Source organism: Schistocerca nitens, chromosome 8, assembly GCF_023898315.1.
Source record: "Schistocerca nitens isolate TAMUIC-IGC-003100 chromosome 8, iqSchNite1.1, whole genome shotgun sequence".
In the NCBI taxonomy this organism is placed as follows: Eukaryota; Metazoa; Arthropoda; class Insecta; order Orthoptera; family Acrididae; genus Schistocerca; species Schistocerca nitens.
In genome coordinates this window covers 398,210,836-398,223,845 of record NC_064621.1, presented here as the reverse complement: position 1 = coordinate 398,223,845, position 13,010 = coordinate 398,210,836, and the positions used below count along the sequence as shown (strand labels likewise).

Sequence of the window (13,010 nt, the reverse complement as noted above, 5' to 3'; positions counted from 1 at the left end):
TTACAAAATACCGTGTCAATGCGGTAAGGAGTACATAGGTCAGACAATTCGCATCATTGAAGACCGATGCTGTGAACACCAACAGCACACGAGATTGCAACAGCCTAATAAGCCTGCAATCACCGAGCATTGCCTGTCAGAACTTCATGGCATGGATCATGACAAGACCAAGATCCTAACACAGACTTCGAGATATTGGGACTGTGTCATCAAAGAAGCTATAGAGATCAGAGTAAGAAAGCCTGAACTAAATCGTGACAGCGGCTATTCCCTTAAGCAAGCCTGGGAACCAGCCATTACCTGGATTAACGAGAAGACAGAAATATCCCAGAATGTACTGACTTCGAGGGCAGGGGGAGGAACCTCCAAAACGCCACCGGCAAACCTCCCTGTGCATGGACCTACGAGGGAACATCCAGACGCTGGACCACAAGCCGGACGTCAAACCCCAGCACGGACAGCCGAGAGAGCACCCGCGGCGCAGACTGCGGAGGGAGCGGGAGGGGGAATCTGATATATACCTCACGCCTGCCATCCCTTGGTGGTACATCAGCACACCTGATGATGGCAACAAGGTCAATTGCCAAAATATTGTGTCCTTTGTACACTCACACCAGGCTGTTAACACAAGATTTATTTCGTCATGAAATACACGTGGAGAAATTGAAGACTCACATCACATACCTCTACGGTGAGGAGATGCACCACAGTATGAAAAGATATGAGAAATTGTGTCAAGTATGAAAAGATATGAGAAACTGTATCAAGTATGAAAAGATATGAGAAACTGTATCAAGTATGAAAAGATATGAGAAATTGTTTCAACGAAGAAGTCGACTACTGAGCTCGTTTGCTTTCCTTATGAGGTGGCAAGAAGAACGTGTGGTACCAAATTTTACTAAGGTAAAGCACCACATTGACTCATGAACAGCCCAAAAAATCAAGAAACGTGCCTGCCAGCTTTGGTACAAGGGATAGTTCGCTACACTCGGTGGTGTCTGGACACCACCAATAAAGAACTCCTCCAGCTACATCTACAACTCGCCAACCAGTTCAATTCCTGCATCTGGGATTGGGTTGATGGTGTCACATGGGCCACAGTGGACTGTACTCAAAAGAAGTCCACCCAACAACAGACATCCAAGTTCAAATGTATATTAGAGAAAAGGCCCTCTGCAGGTAGGGGCAAGACCATTATCAATCTCACAAACATAGAACTGGATAATGACACGATGTCGGTTCTCGAGAAAGGATTGAACTTTGCTCTGACACCTAAAGATGCAAGCATTGCCGACATCATTAGTGTAGTTGAACAGACAGCGGCTCAACTCCTACCTGAAGCAGTGGAAGAGGTGCATCGCGAAACCTGCAGGGCCATAACTAGAACTAGACCTATGAAACCAAATATTTCCAAAAAAGAGAGGGCGCACATCCAGAAGCTAAGAGAAGATCCAGACATAGTGGTCTTACCGGCAGACAAGGGTAACGCTATGATAATCTTGTCCCACTGGCATTACACCACGAAGATGTGGGACCTGCTAGATGACACCACATACCATAAGATTGACACTGATCCTGCCAAGAGGGTCAAAAGGAAAACTGCGGCACTTCTCATAGATTCTGGCTTTCCTGAAGAGGTCACAAAGAAGTTACGACCCAGGGCCCCTCTTCCTCCGAGGCCATACGGCTTACCAAAAGCTATAGAGATCAGAGTAAGAAAACCTGAACTAAATCGTGACAGCGGCTATTCCAAGATTAAGGAGAAGACAGAAATATCCCAGAATGTACTGACTTCCGAGGGCAAGGGGAGGAACCTCTGAATCGCCGCCGGTGTGAGTGTACAAAAGACACAATATTTCAGCAATCGACCTTGTTGCCATCATCAGGTGTGCTGATGTACCACCAAGGGATGGCAGGCGTGAGGTATATATCAGATTTCCCCCCCCCCCCCACTCCCCCCCGGTCCCACCGCCGTCCGTGCCGCGGGTGCTCTCTTGGCCGTCTGGCCATAGTTTGACGACAGGCTTATGGCCCAGCGTCTGGGTGTTCCCTCGTAGGTCTGTGCCCTGCTGGTGGCGATTCGGAGGTTCCTCCCCATGCCCTCGAAGTCAGTACATTCTGGGATATTTCTGTCTTCTCCTTAATCCGGGTAATGGCTGGTTCCCAGGCTTGCTTAAGGGAATAGCCGCTGTCATGATTTAGTTCAGGTTTTCTTACTCTGATCTCTATAGCTTGTTTGATGATGCAGTCCCAATATTTCGAAGTCTGTGTTAGGACCTTGGTTTTGTCATGATCCATGCCGTGAAGTTCTGACAGGCAATGCTCGGTGATTGCAGACTTATTAGGCTGTTGCAATCTCGTGTGCTGTTGGTGTTCATGGCATCGGTCTTCAATGGTGCGAATTGTCTGACCTATGTATTCCTTACCACATTGGCGTGGTATTTTGTAAACCCCTGATTTACATAAACCAAGGTCATCCTTAACACTGCCAAGAAGAGCTCTGGTTTTAGTTGGAGGGCAGAAGACGGTTCATACTTGATATTTGCGTAAAATGTATTCAACTTTTTCTGATAAGGCCCCACAAAACGGAATGAATGCCATGGCCATGTTTTCCTCAGGTTCTTCATTAGTTTTGCCTGTTGTGTTGAGAGTGTCGGATGTAGAGCATTCCAGATTTCCCTTTCCTTATAACCGTTCCTCAGAAACACGGACTTCAGATGGGGCAATTCTTGTTGGAGACTGTCCTCGTTAGAGAGGGCGTGAGCTCTGTGTACACGAGTTTTTAGCATGTCGTTCTTCTGAGCAGGGTGGTGGCAGCTATCCACATTTAGGTATATGTTGGTGTGAGTTTTCTTTCTATACATGCTGTGCCCCCAACCTGCCATCATCTCATCTTTTGACGAAAACGTCCAAGAAGGTGAGCATCCCATCCGATTCTACCTCTATGGTGAACTTGATATTCTCATGTCTTGAGTTGCGATGTGCAAGAAATTCCGTCAGCTTGTCTCTTCCATGTGGCCAAATGACAAACGTGTTGTCCAGGTATCTGGAGAAACAAGTAGGTTTTAGGTGCGCCAACTCCAAGGCTTCTTCCTTGAAAAACCCGAGATTTATTTCATCGTAAATGAAATTGACTGGACTTTTTTTAAAATAGAAAAGTCACAATGAAGCACAAAATTTCACCAGGTAGATCATTCTCTGACTGCAGCAAGTTGATATTGATGATTGCAATTAAAAGCATTCCCCACATGGAACTGTAGTTTATTTTCTCCTTGGTTGTACTGCTGGTTAAGTCATTGGATCTGCATGATATATTGGCAGTATGTTTTAGCTCTGTTCTCAGTTACATAAAAATAAGGAAATAACAAAGTGATAAGAGAATAAAGGAAGATGAAGAAAAAATTCAAGAGAAAGCACGAGTGTGAAGGCAAAACTTTCAGAACAGAGTTTTAGACAAAGCAGCAAATACACACACAAGATGATGAGGACAGCCATTCACTTTGTGCTTTTGCTGCTACTGGATACCAATTGTTTTTGTCACTGTGTCAGTACTGCCTTATCCTTGCATGCAATACGTGTTTCTATTTTCTGTGATGACGTTATAAAATCTTGTAGTGGATGAAACGATAATGAATAAAGAGATGTATCGCCACATACTTTGATGACTTAGTGAGAAGTGTCCAATGGTCGGTCACATAAAAATTAAATATATATTGTACTGGTTTCATTATTTCATTTAACTTCGGACCATGTGCAGAGATAAATAAAACACACACACACACGTACGTACGTACGTAAGTATGTTCTAGTGCCATAGTGTAACATGCAAGTCATGGTCTCAGTTGAAGAAGGAGAAAGACAGACAGTGCAAGATTGCCTGAGGTATGACTATTCTTCATTGCTCAAGGAACAGTGAAGATGGAAATCTAATAACTACTCAGGTCTGACATATTACTAGTCATTCTTACTGTGCCCTGATAATATGGAATCTGTGGTATAATAAATTGGATCATTTCTGCTATATCCTCAAGTAATCAGCACGCATGGCGGAACCCAGGAGACAAATGGGTGAAGCTGCAAGGTGGAACACAACACCAAGTGGTAGCTGAGCTAAATATGGCTGACTGGCGGTGGACCAGACATAGCAAGGATAGGCCCAAAGCAATCTAAGCAGTGAGATACAAAGTTTAAACCTTCACCACAACAGGCCAAGAGCAAAGAGGATTCAGTTTGAATCGTAAGCAGAGAGACAGAACAAGTGCTGATTGAGGTTGTTATCAAATAATATACATCTATATCTGTACTCTGCAAATCACTGTGAAAACTGCATGCCAGAGGTTATGTCCCATTGTACCAGTTTTTAGGGTTTTTTCCATTCCATTCACATATGGAGCACAGGAAGAATGGTTATTTAAATGCCTCCATGTGTGCTGTAATTAATCTAATTTTGTCCTCATGATTCCTACAGGAGTAATATGTAGGGGTTTGTAGTATATTCCTAGAATCATCAGTTAAAGCCAGTTCTTGAAACTTTGTAAGTAGGCTTTCTCAGAATAATTCATCTATATTCAAGAGTTTGACTTTCAGTTTCTTCAGGATCTCTGTGACACTCTCCCAAGAATCAAACAAACCTGTGACCATTCATGCCATTTATGCTGCCCTTCTCTGTACACATTCAGTATCCCCCGTTTGTGCTATTTGGTATGGGTTCACTCACTTGAGCAATATTCTAGAATGGATTGCACGAGTGATTTGTAAGCAACCTCCTTTGTAGATTGATTGCATTTTCCCAATAGTCTACAAATAAACCGAAGTCTACTGCCTGCTTTACCCGTGACTGAAGCTATGTGTTCATTCAATTTCATATCCTTAAAAGTGTTAAGCCCCCGTATTTGGATGAGTTAACCAATTTCAACTGTGACTCATTGATATCATAGTCATAGAATATTAGTTTTCTTGTTTTGTGTTGTTAACAGTTTAGTATTTCTGAAAATTTTGAAGCAAGTTGCCAATCTTTGCATCAGTTTGGAACCTTATCAAGTTTTGACTGACTACTTACGCAGCTTCTTTCAGGCAATAATTCAGTATATGTAATTGCATCATCTCAAAAAGTCTGGCATTACTTTGAATATTGTCCTAAAAGTTATTAATAAACAATGTGAACAGCAAGGGTCCCAGCACACTACCCTGGGGGACACCCGAATTTACTTCTGCTTCTGTGGATGACTCCATCCATGATAACTTGCTGCCTCCTCCCTACCAAAAAATTCTTAATCCAATCACACATTCAATTGATATCCCATATGATCATACTTTTGATAATAAATATAAGTGTGGTACAGAGCCACATGCTTTTCAGAAATCAAATAATACCACATCTACTTGACTTCCTTGATCCAAAGCTTTCAGTGTGTCATGTGAAAAGGTAGTTTTGTGAATCATTTCTACTTCCCATCTTGGGATCTGCACTAGATTATAATTAACAAAGAGGCTAAATGAGCCACAGATCCAGTGTAGAATCTGATAGGGATTCCATCAGACCTTGGAGCTTTGTTCAATTTTAATAACCTCAGCTGTTTATCTCTGCACCTTGGACATAAACGCTTATTTCACTCATCTTTGCAGTGGTGCAAGGATTAAATTGGGCAAGCTCTCCTGGGTTTTCCATTGTAAAAGGAGTCCATAGTACAGTGATGGCAGTAATCAGCAATATCAGTCATGAGTGCAGAACTGACAGACACCTGGTACACCCCCCCCCCCCTTTTTCCCCTATGAACCATGAACCTTGCCGTTGCTGAAGAGGTGTGCATGCCTCAGCAATATAGATAGCCATACCATAGGTGCAACCACAGTGGAATGATATTTGTTGAGAGATGGTGCAAACGTGTGGTTCCTGAAGAGGGGCAGCAGCCTTTTCAGTAGTTGCAGGGGCAATGTTCTGGATGATTGACTGATCTGGCCTTGTAACATCAACCAAAATGGCCTTGCTGTGCTGTGCTTGGTACTGTGAATGGCTGAAAGCAAAGGGAAACTACAGCCATAACTTTTGCCAAGGGCAAGCAGCTCTACTGTATAGTTAAATGGTGATGGCATCCTCATGGGTAAAATATTCCGGAGGTAAAACAATCCTCTATTTGGATCTCACGCATGGAGACTACTCAGGAGGATGTTATCATCAGGAGAAACAAAACTGGCATTCTGTGGATTGGAGCATGGAATGTTAGATCCCTTAATCAGGTAGGTAGGTTAGAAAATTTAAAAAGGAAACTGATAGGTTAATGTTAGATATCTTGGTAATTAGTAAAGCTTGGTGGGAGGAGGAAGAGGACTTTTGGTCAGATGTGTACAGGGTTATAAATACAAAATCAAAGAAGGGTAATACAGGAGGAGTAGGTTTAGTAATGAATAAAAAATAGGAATGCAGGTAAGCTACTATGAGAGGCATAGTGAATGTGTTATTATAGCCAAGATAGATACGAATCCCACACCCACCGCAGTAGTACAAGTTTGTATGCAAACTAGCTCCACAGAGGAAGAGATTGAAGAAATATGTGAAGAGGTAAAAAATTATTCAGGTAGTTAAGGAAGGCGAAAATTTAATAGTGATGAGGGACTGGATTTAATAGTAGGAGAAGCAAGACAAGGAAAAATATTAGGTGATTCTGGATTGGGGGAAAGGAATGAAAGGGGAAGCAATCTGGTAGAATTTTGCACAGAGCATAATTTAATCATTGCTAACACTTGGTTTAGGAATCATGAAAGAAGGTTGAACTCATGGGAGAGACCCTGAAAGGTTTGTGATTGATTATGTAATGGTAAGAGAGAGATTTTGGAACCAGACTTCAAATTGTAAGCCGGCCGCGGTGGTCTAGCGTTTATAGGCTCTCAGTCCGGAGCCGCGCGACTGCTACGTTCGCAGGTTCGAATCCTGCCTCGGGCATGGATGTGTGTGATGTCCTTAGGTTAGTTAGGTTTAAGTAGTTCTAAGTTCTAGGGGACTGATGACCATAGATGTTAAGTCCAATAGTGCTCAGAGCCATTCGAACCATTTTTTCAAATTGTAAGACATTTCCAGGGGCAGATGCGGACTTTGATCACAATGTATTGATAATGAACTCTTGTAAAGCTAAAGAAACCACAAAAAAGGGGGAAAACAAGGTGATGGCACCAGGATAAGTTGAAAGAACCAAAAGTTGTTGATAGCTTCAGAGGGGGCATTAGGCAATGATTGATAAGAACATGGAAATGAATGCAGTGACAGACAAATGGGTAGCTTTGAGAGATGAAATAGTGTAGGCAGCAGAGGATCAAACAGGTAAAAAGACAAGGCCTAGCAGAAATCCTTGGATGACACAGGAGATATTGAATTTAATTGATGAAAGGAGAAAATATAAAAACTAAGCTGGCAAAAGGGTCTACAAATGTTTTAAAAAATGAGTGATAGGAAGTACAAAAAGGCTAAGCAGGAATGGCAAGAGGAAAATGAAAGGATTTAGAAGCATACATCACTAGGAGAAAGACAGATACTGCCCACAGGAAAATTAAAGAGGCCTTTAGAGAAAAGAGAAACAGCTGTGTGAATATCAAGAGCTTAGATGAAAAACCGGTCCCAAGCAAAAGAGGGAAAGCTGAAAGGTGGAAGGAATATCTAGAGTGTACAGTGGAAGTCATACAGCCAACCAGTTTCACATCAAAAATTTATTCAAACTTTTACCTAGGTTTCAACAGGTATAAATCTGTCTTCATCAGGAGAAGTAATAATACCTAAATGTAGGATACATTACAACCAGTAAATGGACGTCATATGTGCAGCAAAAAGAAACATCAAAATTACATGTAATGGAAATAAATGTTACATATTGTGTAAAAAGAGAAATGAAGTCATAAAGCTTAGTCAACAGTAAAATGAGCCATATAAATGCTGTGGCATAGCCATAAGGCTTAGTCAACAGTAAATAAACCATGTAAAATCTAAGGCAGACATGTATCTCGCACGCACACACACACACACACACACACACACACACACACACACACAAAACTAACTAGTTGTCTCTCTGAGGTGAGGTGCAGTGGTTAAATATTGTGTGTCATAGGTACAGATTCTTAGCTTAACCACCTAGATTGGAAAAAAAGAAAAAGATGGTTAATAAGATGAGTCAATAATTAGTGGGCAATCTTTGTGACACCTGCTGTGTTCCTGTTGTATCAGTCTTGTCCAGGTAAGGTACATGTCCATCTGGATTGACCTTTATTTACTTAACAGCTTTTGGGTATGAATATGGATAAACGAGGTGTGATTGGAAAGTTTTAAGAATGGGCTTGTAATTATGCAATGGTGGAATTTGCATGCTACTGTGATGCATCTCCTTCAAATAGTCCCCTTCGGACTGAACACACCAACTCCAACGGTGTTTCCACTTTTGGAAACATAACTGGAATTTTTTTTCCTGGAGTGTGTTAAGGGCGCTCTCCGTATTTTCTTGGATGTCTTCAATCGAGTCAAATCACTTCCCTTTCAGTGAAAATTTCTGTTTAGGAAACAGGTATAAGTCCACAGGGGCCAAATCAGGGGAATATGGTGATTGTGGAAGCACAGGAATTTTGAATTTGGTCAAAAATTCAACGATGGAAAAGGCATGATGAGCTGGAGCATTGTCATGGTGTAGCACCCAACTCCTGTCTTTCTACAATCCAGGCCTTTTCTTCTGCACCTTTTCGCGCAGACGCTCAAGGACACATTTGTAGTATTCTTGGTTAATAGTCTGTTCCTTAGGGGTAAATTCATGATGCACAGTACCGGTAGAATCGAAAAAGTCACCAACATTGTCTTGACCTTCAACCGACTTTGCCATGCTTTTCTCTGTGGTGGTGAACCTGGAGTCTTCCACTGTGAAGACTGCACTTTGGTTTCAGGATCATATCCATGTACCCATGATTCATCATCTGTAATTACCCTATTTAACAAATCTGGATCATTTTTAGTCCAATTAATCAGTTCTTGGCACACTTCAAGTCGGCCTTGTCTCTGGTCACTTGACAACACTTTTGGAATGAATTTTGCAGATACTGACACATGTTCAGATATTCAATTAAAATTGACTGAACTGCATAGAAACTTAAACTGAGTTCATCAGCAATCTCCCTAATTGTAAGTCTGTGATCAGAGCACACTAAGTTGCGAACTTTCACATTATTTTCCTTTGTTTTTGAGGTGGAAGAATGGCTGGACCGTGGTTCATATTCAAATGATTCGCAGCCATTTTTAAATCTGTTGAACCAGACAAAAACATTTTGACTGGCTCATACAATTACCTCCAAAAGCTGTTTTTAATAGTTCGTAAGTCTCAGAAGCTGATTTCCTGGTTTTAAAACAAAATTTCACACAAACTCGTTGCTCTGTTTTTACGTCCATTTTCATGCAGACAGAATCCGGCAACAAGCCCTAACAGACTCGCACTCAACCAGCTGCCACAATGAACTGAATAAAGAAAATGCAGTTTTCTGTCAGAGGCAATGACTCACTCCCCACCCTCTGTGTACCTACCCGCCAAACCAGTAAGCAGTAGCGGATCCAGTCTTAAAACTTTCCAATCACACCTTATAGTTCACCCAGTCACAGTTTGCTGAATTTTTATTTAGCTTTTTTCATGATTTACTCAGTTATTTTAAGAATATTTTAGGACTATAACTGTGGTTACTGATTGAGTGATAATTGAAATGTGTGAATCGATGGGGGAGAGAATGGGGAAAAGTGAGTGTGATTTTGATGGACTTGTGATTTTGTAACAAACTTCGGGCAACTTCTGTTAATCAGTACAAGGAAAAACCAGGCCAAAGTTGAAAATTTCACTTTTTTTATTCATTCAAGAAGATTGCAGGACCCATTTTCAAATCATCCTAACATACTCAGAAACAGTATTTTTGAAGATGCATGCACTGTAATTGATTGTTGCCAATTTTTAACAAAGTTTCCATTTCTTCGGAAATTCCATTATTTTTGAATATGTTATGATGGTTTGAAAATGGGCCTCGGCCCAAAACTAGTCATCGAGTGAATAAAAGTAAGGAAAATTCACAAGTTTGGACTGGGTTTTTGCTGTACTGATTAGTATTTTGTGTTTTTTACCTGTTTTAACAAGAACACTATTTAAGCTTTGACATAGAGTGCCTTAAATCCTCAGTCATTATTCCATAATTGGGGGCAGTTTGATGGTTCCTTTTTGTATGAGTGAACAACTGGTGGTGGCCATCCCCTCATAGAATGCTGCACAATAAATGCTGCAGAATTTCCAACAACAGGTTCTAAATTCTGAAGGTTTGGCCCAGATATCAAATATTTGCTGTTATGTCACTGAAGTGACAGAAAAACAAGTTGGTAGACAAAATGGCTGCTTTTCATAAGTAATTTGTCCTTGAAGGTGTAATACATATCTGTCATGAGAGAGTTATAGAAGGGGTGCTCATTCATCCTGATTCTTCTTGGAAAGTTCTGATTTTTAACAATGTCCCAGTGAACCTCTTTGGGGACAGCTGAAATGTCTTGGATCTTTGTCTCATGTAGTGCAACTTTTGTTTTCTTAGTGAACTAATCACATGCCTGAAATAATCCTTTGTTCACCTGAAGTTTTGGAACATTGACATTAAGCTTCATTCGCATGAAGAAACTAAACTGTATTAATTATCAAGTTTGATAGAATATAGCAATTGTTTTGGAAGCTCAATGGTACCACTATCTTGTAAACAGTTTCATGTGTTCTGATTTCAATGTTTATCTGGCAGTGTGACATGTCTAGTGCTTGTGGCAGTGTCTCTGATAAACATCTTAATATTGCACGTGTTGATTGCGGGAAAAAATAAGTGCAGGCTAAAAAGTAAGATTTTTATAGAAGTTCCTCAAAATCTGCTTATGTTACATTTTACATTTTGCCATTGCTAAATTTGGTATATGAAAGTGTCTCCTATAAGAAATATGCATTTTTAAATTAACGAATGTTATAATGTTTTTTCCTTCCAGTTGATGGTTGAAACACCCGAATCCACTCGAATACTTATTATTTATATGGCTGATTGGCAGATAAAAATGCTTTTCTATAAATATATGACATAGCTTTAGCCAGTTAACTACATAAATTCTTAAAAAGGAAGATACTCCAAGAATTATTATTAAAGGACATGGTGGGAATGCTGAGAGTACAGTTTGTAATGCTAAATTTGGCATTGGAATGTGGAGGATGCACCAACATAATAACCTATATAAAGCCCAACAAACAGAACACTATGCCTCATGTTAACTCTTCAAGATGAAAAATTGATAACTGCTTATCACTCAAGGTAGTTTCAGACGTGGGTAGGCTCTTTTGGCACAAAAACCCACATTTACAAACCACACAGTGATGCACAGCCAGAGTTACAAGGTCATGGATTGCACCACTGACATAATTAAAAAACTGTTCAACAAGAAGTTCTTGTGCTCACTGACAAAAGCCAAATTAACTATCACAAATGTGATTGCACTGTTTTTTGTGGAACAAACGATGATGGAAGTGAAAGTGAAAGAAGTGCAGTTTATTTCAGTGATGAAAGATTCTTCCAGCCACATAGATTTCAAGTTCTCTATTGCTTAAGTTTTACCATCCAGATAAAGACATTGTAGTGAAGGTTTTGGAATTGCTGAACTTTGGTGTTGCCAGTGCAGAGCACTTGATTTCATGTGTCTTAGAGATCTTAGAAAAGTTCAACTTATATATATATATATATATATATATATATATATATATATATATATAGAAAGATGATGAGACTTACCAAACAAAAGCGCTGGCAGGTCGATAGACACACAAACAAACACAAATATACACACAAAATTCAAGCTTTCGCAACAAACTGTTGCCTCATCAGGAAAGAGGGAAGGAGAGGGAAAGACGAAAGGATGTGGGTTTTAAGGGAGAGGGTAAGGAGTCATTCCAATCCCGGGAGCGGAAAGACTTACCTTAGGGGGAAAAAAGGACAGGTATACACTCGCACACACACACATATCCATCCATGGAAAGTTCCTTTCAAACTAGTTAAGTATTTTCTCCAACAGTGTTCTGTGCATTGAAGGAAAAAATGTAACAACAATTGACATTGCAGACAAAGTAAATATGTTGCTCAACAAATTAGAAATCAGAAAATCCAAAAGATTTTTGTGGATGGATATGTGTGTGTGTGCGAGTGTATACCTGTCCTTTTTTCCCCCCTAAGGTAAGTCTTTCCGCTCCCGGGATTGGAATGACTCCTTACCCTCTCCCTTAAAACCCACATCCTTTCGTCTTTCCCTCTCCTTCCCTCTTTCCTGATGAGGCAACAGTTTGTTGCGAAAGCTTGAATTTTGTGTGTATATTTGTGTTTGTTTGTGTGTCTATCGACCTGCCAGCGCTTTTGTTTGGTAAGTCTCATCATCTTTCTTTTTAGATATATTTTTTCCACGTGGAATGTTTCCCTCTGTTATATATATATATATATATATATATATATATATATATATATATATATATATATTTCTGAAACAGAATACAAAAAAAAAAGTAAGCTTGTAGTAAAACTAGATGATTATCTCCCCTACTAGCTGTTAAAGATTCATTGACATTTTCCAAGCATTAAAATCATACTATCTGTCCCTCGACAAGTTATCACTCTGAAGAATTTTTTTCAAAAATGTGCTCTCCATCATCACCCTCAAAGTTCCTTTCAAACTAGTTAAGTATTTTCTCCAACAGTGTTCTGTGCATTGAAGGAAAAAATGTAACAACAATTGACATTGCAGACAAAGTAAATATGTTGCTCAACAAATTAGAAATCAGAAAATCCAAAAGATTTTTGCCATCTCCAGTAAAACAGTAGTTATCTGAGTTGGAAAGTTAGAGGCTAAAGATACTTTATCAGTTTAATGATATCATAACAGATTTCTATGACACCAAAACTGGATACATGAGTGAATGATGTTAACTATTTCTGGAAGATTGCTC

The 13,010-nt window shown here is 40.0% G+C and overlaps 1 protein-coding gene across 1 annotated transcript in view; it reads left to right on the top strand.

Annotated features, from left to right (window-relative positions):
* Nucleotides 1–13,010, top strand: part of LOC126198960 (ufm1-specific protease 2) — a 73,476-nt gene that overhangs the window by 38,579 nt on the left and 21,887 nt on the right. The gene's annotated exons all lie outside the window — the stretch shown is intronic.